Consider the following 12808-nt stretch of genomic DNA (forward strand, 5'->3'; position numbering starts at 1 on the left):
GCCATCTGTGTACAGCAGCCCCGTGTTCCCCCTTCCCCCGCTCTCCCACTGCTTCACACTGCTCATTTTACCTGAACCCTTCTGCTCAGAGCTGCTCGGGTGGCAGCCAGTCTGGTGGCAGCCCTGCCTTTGTTGCCCTGGAACATCTCTCCCTCCCCATGCTGCCCACTGCCAGCCTAGGACCCCACACCAGCCCCAGCTGCCCAAACCCCCAGCTCTGCTCCACTGCACTTTTCCCAGCCTGGCAGACAGGTCTGTGATGCCTGCAGCCCCAAGGCTGCCAGGACAGGTCTTGTTTGCACAGTGCCCCAGCCGGGCATCAGGATGATTTAAAAGGACTGTGAAAAATGTAGTTATTTTTCCCCCTTTCAGCTTCAAGTCAATACTCAGGGAAGGATGTTTAATTATCTTCGTCACCCTCCTAAATCTCTTTATGAGAGGGTTTGGGCTGCAAATCTCCACATCATTTCAAAGTTATTGGCTAGCACGGCGCACAGCGGCACAGTAAATTAGCAAGCATGGGTGCCCCTCCATGCTGCCTGCGCTGTGCCAGGGCCAGTGGCAGCAGGGAAGCCCCCTGCTAGCTTGGGGGTGAGGGCTGGTGTCCCCTTCAGGGATGGGCATTGCCTGGTCATCATGCCCTGGGACATGCCCCATCCCTGGCGCCTGGCTGCAGTGGATAATGCCAGAGGCTGGCAGCTTCTGTGGGGTGCAGGACTGGGCAGGATGAAGGGGGCACAGGATGGCCAAGGCCACTCCCGGGTGACCTCCTGCACCACAAGGCCCATCCTCTTCTCTGTGGCACGGTACCCCCAGTATAGCCTTGCTGCACCCCCTCCAGATGCTCTAAGGACACTCTCTCTGGAGCCAAGGCTGCAGCTGCAAGGTGTCCAGCACCCTCATCCCCGTGGTTGGCAGGACCTCCTCGGGGTGACCCAGTCTCACTGCTGGCTGAGGGATGGTCCTGGAAGAGCTGAGGCATCCACACATGAAAGATGCCAGGTCCACCGGCCTGCCCTGAGCCCCCCAAACTCCCCAGCCCTCCACCTCAGACCTCAAAGGCAGACAGGAAGGCGGGTGGGTGTGCTGAGATCCAGCGTGGTCGGTACCAGAGACCCATCCCTGGGGCAGGAGATACCCAGCCTGTGGGCACAGAGCCGGGTGCAGCAGGGCAGGTGGTTGTGGGCCAGGGTGCAGGATGCAAACCGGGCACCGCCATGCTCCACAACCCCTCCTCTGCTGGGGAGCACGGAAAGTGGGGTGTAGCCCCCCCCACGCAGCAGCAACCCTTGCAGGCAGCAGCCAGCAGCCAGCAGCTGTCGTGCCCTAAGCCTCCCCTTCTCATGTAAAGCCAGCAGAGCCAGGGCTGGGCTGGAGGCCTGAGATACACCAGAACAAAATGCCACCTTCCCGATAATGCCTTTTATTGGACTAGGTGACACGCAGGCTTTAAGGGATAGCAGGAGAATCCTCTCGGCTCATCCGCAGAAGGGATTTCCACAGCCCTCCCGGCAGCTTGTCAGCGCTCGGCTGCGAGTCCCTGAAGAGTTATTACCTCCCGACGCACGGCTCTGTCTGCTGGGAGCTGAATGGTGTCCCTGCCCCCTGTTCGCTGCTTAGAAAGATTACGCCGCCTTTGAATAAGCTCCGTGGAGCGCTGCTGCCGACGCATCAGACAGGGGCTAATCAGAAAATTAGCAGGGAAAGAAAACTTTGTGGTAGGAACTTATCTCTGGCACGGGTGCGTGCCGCTCCAGCTGCCACTGCTGCTCCCGCGCCCGGTCCCAGCCCTCAGCCGGGCTCCAGCGAGACGTCCCTGTGACCGCAGCGATGGAACCCGCTGCAAGTGCACGGGATGAGGAGGTGCTGCGCACACACACACACACTCGTGTACGCTTGAGCGTGTAGATGCAGTGTGTGCAAACACGCCTGCGTGCATGAGAAAACACACGCAGTCTTGTACACACGTGCATCCATCTGTGTGTGCCTGGCACGGACAGTTCTGTACGTGAGCGCGTGGTTATACGGACGCACACGCGCAGGGGCATGTCTGTACTCACGCACGTGCACACACGCACGTGCAGACATGTGCCTGTATACATGCACACACACAGGCACACGTGCACACGCATCCCTGCACGCACAGAGACACGCTTACACACACCTCCCTGCACTTACAAGCCTGGGCTTGCACACACATGCACCTGCATGCACGCGTTCCTACACACGTGAACATACGCGTGTATTCGCGTACATGCACACGTGGCCACGTAGGGCGTCTCGGGATCTCTCCCATCACTGGCTGACCTGTGAGCAGGGGACGGATGCTGCGCAGAGCCCACATCTCATCACCGATGCTGTGCCCGCTCAGCACAGAGCGGTGTCCCACTCCTGCACTGGCGTGACATTAGTCCCTGTCTCGCAGTGCCATCCTGGGGACTGCAGCCAGGAGCACTGATGGACACCCTTGGGTGGTCGCCAGCCATCCTGTCCTGTGCCCCAGGGAAGGGAGAGGGATGGGCCCAAGGAGATGGCACAAGGCCTGTGGTGGGCAGGGGGGCAGCAAGCCGTGAGGGGGGCAGGGAGGCAGCGCCTGGGAGCGGTGTGCAGGGGTGATTAAAATGCGCTGTTTGTTTTATTTAAGCACAACTGTCAGGGAGAGTTACAGGGCACTGAGCTAGAAAATAGCATTTACAGAAACTGCCTCCTGACACCCGGAGCCCTGACCTTTGCAAACTTCGTTAGCGCCATGTAGATTCCTGTACATCCAGCCCGGAGGGCACGTTGAGGAGGAGGGCGGGGACCCCTCCCCATGTCCCCAGGGTCTGCCAGCCCACTGCCAGGGCAGCCCCTCCTTTGGCCCCCAAATGCAGCCACGTCCCAGCCCGGGGGCTCTCCGTGGGATGCCTGAGCCCTGTGCGGCTCAGCACCGTGGCACAGTAGTGCTGGTGGCAGCGAGGGTAGGAGGGCATGGACCCCGCTGGGACCCCCGTGTCCCCTGCGCTGCTGCCCCCTGAGCTGTAGCTGGTGCTGGGCAACGCTCCCACCCCTGCTTGGCCACCGTCACTTTTCGGGGATGGCCGGTTCAGTCATAGCAACAGTTGCTACGATTCCCTTTTCCCATTCCATTTTCCCAGCTCCAGTGACTTCCCATGGCAGTTCTGGAGCTGCCAGGGATGTGTTTACAGGCAATCAAAGCTCATTAATTGCGCAGAAGCAACAGAGGCCCCGCGGCAATGTGTGGGGTTGAGTCCCACAGGGGAGAGAGCCAGACTCAGCCGCCCCTGGCACATCCAGGGCAGTATGGTGGGCAAGCAGGGTTCTGCACCCACCCCAGGCCACGCACAGCTGATCTTGGCCTGGAGGGATCCCGGAGCTGGCAGCAAAGCCGATGTGATGTGGGACATTCATGGGCATTGCGATGGGTCTCCAGCACCCACTCAGCAGCCCCAGGTGGATGTTCACCCGGGCTCCAAGCACCGCTGACACCAACCTCCAAGCACTGGAAACGTGGCTGAGCCCCCAGCTGCCGCCTCCCCAGGGAGTAGCAGCCCTGTCTCCCCCACCAGCAGCGCAGCGCTTTGCCGTGGGGATGAAATCAGCTCCGCTTTCGGCAGGCGGGAGCTGAGCGGGGGCTTGCTGGAGGCTCTTGCCCGCACGTGTCTGAGCAGAGCTGGCGCGGGCAGGTGCTGAGCCACTGGTCCCGAGCTGCACCGCGGAGAAACAACAGCATTTGGTAGCAGGGGGAGAAAAACCTTCTCCTGAATGATTGAAATGATGCTTTGATTTGGAACAGATGCGAGAGATAAGGAGGGGAGGCAGGTACCTGCACAGTTACAGCACGGAGCCAGCCACCATCCTGCTCATGGTTCCTTGCTGAAGGGAAGAGTCCTTGGAGGCAGCTGGTTCTCAGCTTTGCGCTGCCCTGCCTGCCCCAGGGCTGCCGGGATGAGCGCGGGCCTGCCCCGACACGCAGTGGTGCCAGCGCTGGGCACGGGATGCGGTGGAGCACGCAGCAGCACTTGGGATGTGCCCAGGTGCTGGATGTGGGGTGCTGGGTGCAGTCCTGGAGGGACTCCATGCTGCTGTGGCAGGGTGTGGGCAGGGGAGCCCGCGTCACTCCTGGGGGATGAGCTGTCCCCTGGCTGGGTGGGGGTCACTGGCCGAGAGGATTCATGGGGAGGGTGCTGTGCCATACCGGGAGGAGCTGCAGGCCTGGGACTTATCCTGCCGGGGAGGATGTGGGGCTGCGTGTGTGAGGCTGAGGCCCGTGCTCCACGCACAACTGCCTGTGCCTGGCTTGGCGTCCTGCAGGACCAGCACAAGAAGTGCTGTGGGGAGCATGGCGTGGCCTCTCGCTCCGCTTCTTCCTCCTCCTCCAGCACTGGCAGCAGGGCCCAGCAAGACAAACCACAGCTCTGCCAGGCTGAGGCCCAGAGCACAGCTGAAAATAAAGACTAATCAGTCTTCAGCTTCCACTGAAATTCAGTGTCCCCTGCCCTCCTGTCCGCACAGAGGCTGGCATGCGTGGGGCCGCGTCCTGGGTTGCTGGCAGAGATGCTCGGGGGCTTGCTGCTGTCAGTGGGAGATGCAGAGCGGCTTGACAGGGCCTGACCCCTTCCCCAGCTCTCCCTCCATCCCCTCTGGCTCTCAAGCTCTCCCGTGGTGCCATGGCCTGCTGGCGTCCCTCCCTGCCTGGCCAAAGCTGGCACGGGGACAAGGAAGGTGCAGGAGGGAGGTGGAGCTGCCCACTGCTGGGTCTGGGCTCAGATCAGCAAGAACATCCTGCCACACAAGCAGGGCAGAAGAGAGCACCCGCCTACCTTCAGAGATCCCTAAATTCCTCCTGCAAGACCTGCACAGGGTCATCAGCCACCTCTGAGGAAGTACTAGCCTTTTCCCCCTAAAAGCCAGCTCCCAAGGCTGGGAGGCAGCCGTGCCTCCATTCCCTGGGAAGGGATGCAGCAAGGTGGGAAAGGAAGCAGCACTCACCCAGCCTCCCTGTGCGGCTGCAGGAACCCACCCAGCCACATGTTGCTCCCCTACCCTCCACCCCACTGGGCTCTGCCCCAGGGCTGGGCAAGGCAAGGCTGCTCACTGACCCCCCCAGGACCAGGGTTGGGAGATGGTGGGGGCAGCTGATGAATACTCACATGAGCCAGGGCATGGAGTCGCCCATCACCCTGGGGAGCTGGGAAGGGCTCCGTCCTGCTTCTCACCCCATCTCAGCTCGTGCCTGGGTGGCAGGCAGCACCAGCGCCAGCGCTGGGGGAAGATGCTTGGCCCTTTTTAACCCTCTCCGTGGCACTGCTGCCTCCACCGTGTGATTGCCACTGGGTTGGGTCCCCGCGCCCCCCGTCATCCGCAGAAGATGCAGCGGGAGGCAATCGGCAGGCGCACGCTGCGGAGCGGCGCTTTTCTTCTCTAATCTTCTTATTTCATTTTAGCATTTACAATACACCCAGCCGGTAATCCTGACATCAAACACGCCACGCGCACTTTCAAGCTGCACCGACGTCAGGCTGCGCGAGCGCTGGCAGGAGCTGGCAGCTCCGACGTCTCGAGATAACAAGTAGAAGAAAGACAAGGAAAGCTGCTCTGCCAGCGTGATGAGCAGGCATCGGGTGCTCTGTCCTCTAGAGCCCTTACCCAGGGGCCACCCACAAGGTGCCCCCTTGGGACCACAGGGTCTCTCCGTCAGGGTGCCCTGGGTGCTGGAACCCATGGGGTGCCCCTGGAGCTGGCATGGCTGAGTTTAGGTGGGTGCCTATGCTGTTTGGGTCAGATTTTGTCTCTAGTGAGAGGTTGGAGCCAAAGCCATCCAAGCTGGCAGTTCAGGGGGCAGGAGCAGAGCTGGGTGACCCCTCTGGTGCCTGTCTGATCACCTTCCTCCCCCCAGAGCTGCACACACCTCTGGGACAACCACAATGCCAGAATATGCTGGAGGTTCTTTCCAGCCTTCACCTCACCTGAGTGCCTGGGTACGGCAGCTGGCCCTTGGCTGGGGTACCCGGGGGACCCATCCCCAGTGCAATGATGTGCCCCCTCTCCAGCGGGGGGGCAGGTGGGGGGAAGCTGCACGCTTCGGTTGGAGGGGACAGTGTCTGATACCCGCTATCCGTAAGCACCACCAGCGATGGGGCTGTGCAGTGCCATGGCATCATGCCCCATGCAGGGCTGCACCAGGGCTGGCTGCAGAAACCCAAGGGCTGGGCAGCTGACAATGCTCATGAGTCCCTTGCTTTGCTCCCCTGCCACGGGTTCTTCTCCTCTGATGGGCACCAGCTGCTGGGGCAGAAATATAGGTGGCAGACACTGCCAGGGAGACATTTCCCTGCTCCCACTGGGTGTGGTGCAACATCTGTCTCACTGCAGTAAGACCGATCCACCAGCGTTTGCTGAGTCCCCTGGGGTGGATTTTCTTCCCCAGCCTGCTGTCCAGCACCCAGCTTCCAGCTGTTGGGAAATTCCTGAAGTTTTCTTGGAGCTGAAAGTCTCAGCGGGACTGGATCAGGACAGAGGGATGAAGGACGGGGCTGAAAAGCCTGAGAAACCATTTAATTGACCATCAGGCCCTGTCGAAGATGGGGCCCCTGCCCAGCTCCCTCTCATGGATGGTTTCAGTGGGCAGCCCGAGGCTTAGCAAGGCTTTATCATGGCAGAGCACCCTAACACCCTGTGCCCATACAGTGCCCTGCACCCAGGCGGCTTGACCATCCTCTTCCTCAGCCCAAGCAGGAGGAGTGAGCCCAGCTAACACGTGCTTGGCCCGGCCCTGGCAGTGCTAGGGACCGTGAGGAAAGGCAGCCTGTCAAGAACAGCAACGGCTCAAGTCCCCATGCAAAACTCGGTGTGCCTCCACAGTGCCAGGCAGGCACTCGCAGCCCCGGCCCTGCTCCACCTGGTGGGGGGCTCCCCCCGAGGAATAGTCTCGGGTCTAATCCTTGTCTTGATATTTGGGATTTAGTCAGCACTGAAGTAAGTAGCTTTTTTTTTTCTTCTAAGGCAGGGAAGAGCTGCGACTCAACAGGAATTAATTTGCCTAATTAGCATCTTTGGGAAGCTCTCCCTCTTGCGCATGCCCTGGTGGGGGGGATTTCAGGGCTTGGGGACCCACCACGAAGGCTGTGCCTGATGGGATGCTGCCCAGCACGCTGTCCATACCCCCCGCCTGCCTGGTCCAGGCAACGCTGCCCTCATGCCCCTGCAGGGTCTGACCTGGGATGCAGCTGTAGAGCATCAGCCAGATGCCCATCGCTGTGGTGGCACCCACCAGCCCCATGTGGTGCCAAGGCTGGCCGGCCACAGCGGGCACAGGCGGCACGGAGTGGGGGGCTGACCGGGGGGTGCAGGAGAGGGCGACTGACAGGGAAGATAAATGGTTTTAATCACACCGCTTACAGGGCACCATCTGAAGTTTCATGTAAGTTATGATAGCGACAGTTTGCACGAAAATTGTATTTCCAGGCTTCATTGACTGGCTTAATGAGAATCTTTACGTGTCAGATATTAAATTAAGAAATTAAAGAGCTGTTTCGGTGTGTATAGACTCCTTCCCTCGCAGTGAGCTGCTTCTTCCAGATCAATCAGGAACGCGCCTCTAGAAAAGATGGGAGAAGCCTTTGATTTTCTGTCACCGGGGAAGTGAATCTAATACGCGTTGGCACCTAATTCATGTTTTATTAAAAGGTATGAGGTGGATGCTGCCGGCCCCCGCCTCTGCCTGCTGCCCTCTCTCTGCCTGTGCCACTCTGGGAGGAGGGAGCATCCCCGGCTCCGCCATCCTCCGGTCTCCGTGCTGCCTGGCCGTCACACCATGCCCAACATTCTTGGGCTCAGGTCATGCTAAGCACTGAGAGGGTGCAGGGCCCTGCGTGCCCTGGCTGATGGGTTTTTCTCTGGTAGCCAGAGATTAAGGTCAATTTGGAAAAAACATGTTGGAATCACTGGGTTGGAAAATACTGCTGCTCTCCTGTGTTGCATCCTTGCTTTCGATTCTGTACTGGGCGAGTTTGACCTGAATTCATTGATTGTTTTGGTCTTCCTTCAAATTTTGTTGGAAATGTGTATTTGTCCAACAACTCACCAGCTTGTGGGGAACAAGAAATTTGTCATGGCTGTGGGGAGGGACTAAAATGGCTGGAGGATGTGGAGTGTGCTGTGGGCACTGGCATACTCTTAGGCATGGTGAGAAGAAGTCATGAACCAGAGCAAGATGGGAGCAGTGAATCAGTTGACACCATGCCACAGACACTGGAGGCAAACAGCTGGCACAGTGATGCTGGAGAGTAACACCTGGGGCAGGAATCCCAGCGAGAAATGTCCCAGGGCAGGGGCATCCAGGGACACCGGGGATAAATGCCCTCATTCAGAGGCAACCAGTGACACCAGGGATAGATACCGCCATTCAAAGGCACCCAGGGACACTGGAGGTAACCCATGGGGCAGGGATATGCTGGGACACTGTAGATAAGTTGCGGACACCAGTCAGCTCAGTGCAGTTGTGGAGGGAGTCCAGCTGGGATGTCTCCCTGTTTCCTGATTCATCTGGTCCCTGCAACATGTTGTGGAGGAGCCTGGGGCCACCTTGGCCCCTGCTACCATCTCAGGTGTCCGCAGGAGGTGGACAAGGACATTGGGCTCTCTGTCCAGGAGGATGCTCGGGTGACCCCCAAGCCCTGGCAGTGAGCATGCCTGGATGGACTCCTGCTGCCTAGGCGTTCTCCGAGTCCACTCACCCCATCTTCACCTTCCAAAGTCGAAGGTGAGGAGGAGAAGGCCATCAGTGTTGCACACTGTCTGTCATGGCAAGAAAAATCACACCTCCAGGTGTGATGCCATCCATCTTCAGCTCCCTGTGTCAGCCCCGGCTTCTCCTTGTGTGGGGAAAGTTTGAGTAAACAGCTTAATTTGGTGCTAATATGAGCAGAGACATTGTTCGTGGTGTCAACTATTGATTTGCGTCCTTACGGCCCCATCAGTCATTTGGGCATTTTCATTTTTTGATATTACAATCGTAAGGCATAAACCTCCCAGCAGCCCTGGGCTGGGCTCACTGTGTCCGTTCCCGAGCCCAGTGGCCAGGGGCCCCGTGTCTCTGCAGGGGGCTGGTAGCTGGTAGCCCATTCCCCACTGCCACTCGCAGCATTGCTCTCATGGAGACATACATGGATGCAAACAGAGATGTGGAGGGAGTTGGACCCATGGTGACCTCTGCAACAAGGACTGGCTACCAGGAAGCCCAGTGGAGCTGGTGCCCTGAGGACCTTTGCCCAGCTGGCTGCAGGACTACCATGGGGTCAGGACTGGGATCCATCGGTGCTGTCATTCCCAAGCGATGGCCAGGCTGGTCGAGGTGCCATCACCTCCTGCGCCAGCCCACCCCAGCAGCCAGGCACCCCACTGGCCCTGCCTAAATGTCTCATTAAGAGGATTTGCGGGGCTGCCGAGCCGGGCTGTAATCTGGCACTTACCGTTCATCTGTTCCAACATCTCAGGCAGTCGGCAAAGGTCGTTGGATCTTTAATTACGCCAAGGCAAGCAGCGGGCACAGCGGGGAGGAGGAACGGCTGCGGGCATCAGGCAGGCAGCCCGAGAGCGGCAAGCGTGTTCTGGCTAACGAGGGAAATGTTTTCTGCCCTTGGGGGCCCCAGCAGATGCAACAAGCCTTCCCTGTAAGGTGTTTCCACGACCAGGCAACCCATCCCCTGGCTGTGCAGTGACCATAACCTTGCCTGGCATTGCCCCCTTCTTCCTCCTCTTCCTCCTCCTCCTCAGCCGTGCATCACCTGCCCCGCAGCGCCAGCCCAACCCCACTGACCTCCTTTCTGCTCCTCCTGAGCTGTGGGACATGATGGGAACCAAGCCCTGGGTGCATGGACACGGCTGGGCACACATCTATGCACACCTAAGCAAGCTCAGTGCATGCAGCAAGCACATTTGGGGGCACACCCCTGCTCCCTGGGCAGGTTTCGGGGCCACAGCTGTGCCTGTGCCAGGCTGAGCAGGGTGGCTGGAGCTCAGCTGGGCCAAGCCAGAGTCCCCGACTGGCAAAAACACTGGGACATGCTGGTGCCTCACGTGTCCAGGCAAGAGCATGCGTGTGCTCCCTGCCTGCAAATGCATGTAAGAGGGAGATGACAGGTGGGAGAGCACTGTACGGGTGTGTTTGTGTGTGTCGGTGCTGAATATGGGCTGTGTGTGCGTGTACATACACCTCCCAGGGCTGAACATGCACACGTGTGTGTGCGCACGCTGAACAGGCGGTGTGTTCCAGCACGTGGGTGTGTTTCTGAGTGCTGCATGCCCCCAGAATAAAGGATGTGTGTGTATACGTCGTCTATGTGTGTGCAGCGACGTGCATGCGGGATACAGGGTGCGTTTGCCCGTGTATGTGCCCCACTGCTGCGTGCACACTGGCGAAGGGAAGCGTGTGCACACGGTGTGTGCATACGTGCACGTGAGCTCCCGTGTGTGAGAGCTGAACACTTGCAGGATACAGCGTGTGTGTGCGGTGCTTGTTTGTGCTGTGGGAGGGGGCTGGAGGATGCTGCATGGTTGACAGGGTTCCAAAGAGCAAGTGACAGCAGGATGGGAAGTAAAGAAAGTCAAACAATTATCCCTGCCCTGCGCGCAGAGCCATGCTGCTGCACGGCGGTCATTAATGGACTGTCACATCCCGCGCTGACAGGTGGGGATCAGCACCTGACACAGACTGGCAGGGAACAAGGTGCTTTGGGGCTGCGGTTTTGGGGTGACAGGCAGGGATGGTGGCAGACGCTGCTGCCTCCCCCTGCCCATACGCTCTGCCTGGCTGCAGCCCTCCCCGGTCCCCACAACCCGCAGGGTGACACTGTGCCCGGGGACGCTTGGTGATGACGTGCACCCCTCCCTGCTGTCCCCACGGGCTGCAAAGTGTGCTGGAGGGATGCAAAGGCTCTGCCATCCGCCCTACGCTGGTGGGGGTCCCTCCAGCCCCAGGTGTGCCCCCAGGGCTGGCTGCAGCCTGAGTGACAGCCTCTCACTTTAATGAGCTCCGATGCCAGGCTGGCTGGCTGACACCCGTGGCCACCTCCTCAGGCCATCCCGGGGGGCTTGCCACTGTCAGGCACTGCTGGGGAGGGGGGTCCGGGGCCAGCGGGGGCTGACACCGATGCCATCCTTTCTCCTGGATGTCAGTGGAAAGCTGCCCGGGTTCACCTGGACCCCACAGTTTTGGGGCACTGATTGCCCTAGAAAACATGAGGGCTCCAGGAGATGCAGCCATGCTGCCAGTGCCCCCCGGCCTGCAGGGTCACGCTGCCTGCTGCCTGCTCAGAGCCATGGTCCATGAGGAGCAGTGGCACTCACGGCCTCCCCTGATGGGCCCCAGCCATCGTGGGCGGCGCAGAAAGGGATGGAGAAAGGCTGAGCCTGGCCAGGGCTGCAGACCATGGTGGGCACTGGGCACTCAGCACTGATTCTGGAGCATCCTTGACAAGCCACGGCACCATTACTTCTGAAGCATCCTCCTGCCTCATTCCACCATTTCTGGAGCATCCTCCCTCCTCAGCACCAGCATTTCTGGGGCACCCTCCTACCCTGCCCATCATTTCTGGAGCATTCTCTGTCTCAGCATCACCGTTTCTGGAGCATCCTCCGCACAGTGCCTCTACATTGCTGCAGCTGTGCCCCCAGTACCAGCTCCAGCTCCTGTCTCCAGCCTTTGCGATAGCAAGCGGCACATATTCTGCGTTCGCCTATCTCCTGTCTCTCTCCCTTCCTCCTACGTCTCCGCTCACTCACTCCCTTGAAGACACACATGCCTAATCCGCTTGTTAGCCTATCCCTTCATCTAAAACCAATATGCAGCCGAATGCCGGAGATAATTAATTGATCAATTAGATAAAGAACTGCCTGTGCTCGTGGCACAGCACACACGTGGAGGGGGAGGCTGTGCCAGCGCACCTCCAGTGTGACTTCCCAGCACATGTCCAGTGCCTGTGCAAGCAGTCGTGCTCAGTGTGTGCACCCAGCCGTGCACACCCAGCGACATTCAGCGTGCACACTCCCCTGTGCACACTCAGACACACACTTTATGTGCCCGCACACCACTGTTTGGAGGGTGCTGAGCACTGGTGCTGAGCTCGGGGTGGCACACACCACTCCCATATCCCCTTCCATCTCCCGCACCCCGCTTCCTGCCCTGATTTGCTTGCCAGCTCCAGGGACACATCTGCAAGGGTCCCACTGGAGGGGACAAGCCACCAGCCAAGGCCACCACAGGGCACCGGCAGCTCACAGGGCTGGAGCCAGCCTGCCTGCCCCGGCGCAGGGACATCGTTGGTTAGTGTCTGCTGCCATGCAACGGGGAGCCCAGGCTGCAGACCCACTGCCTGCCCCTGGCCCAGCCTGGACATGGGCAAAGGATGAGCCACCTTGTCACTGCGCCATGTGCCCCAGAGCCATCTGATGCTACAAAGTTGAGGGGTGCCTGCTCTGCTCCCTGGCAGTGTATGAGTGCTCCAAATCCTACCCAGGGTCTCCTGCCTGGACGCACTGGCTGCTGGGCACAGAGTGGGTGCCCCCAAACCCCACCACTCCTCCGGGATGCTGCTGTGCCTGGGTGCCCTTGAGCCTGGGTGCCCCCAGCCACCCCAGAGCAACTGCAGGCGGGATGCTGAGCACCTGGGGGGGTCTCAGCCGGCAGCGTGGGTGCCCCAGCACCCGGGGGGGGGAACAGCCAGGACTGCCATGGAGGTAGGGCGCCGCGGGGAAGTAAATAATGCAGCAAACCCGTGTCTACCAACCCCCTCCTCCACGGGCTTTG

The sequence above is a fragment of the Opisthocomus hoazin genome, chromosome 23, assembly GCF_030867145.1.
Source record: "Opisthocomus hoazin isolate bOpiHoa1 chromosome 23, bOpiHoa1.hap1, whole genome shotgun sequence".
Taxonomy (NCBI): Eukaryota; Metazoa; Chordata; class Aves; order Opisthocomiformes; family Opisthocomidae; genus Opisthocomus; species Opisthocomus hoazin.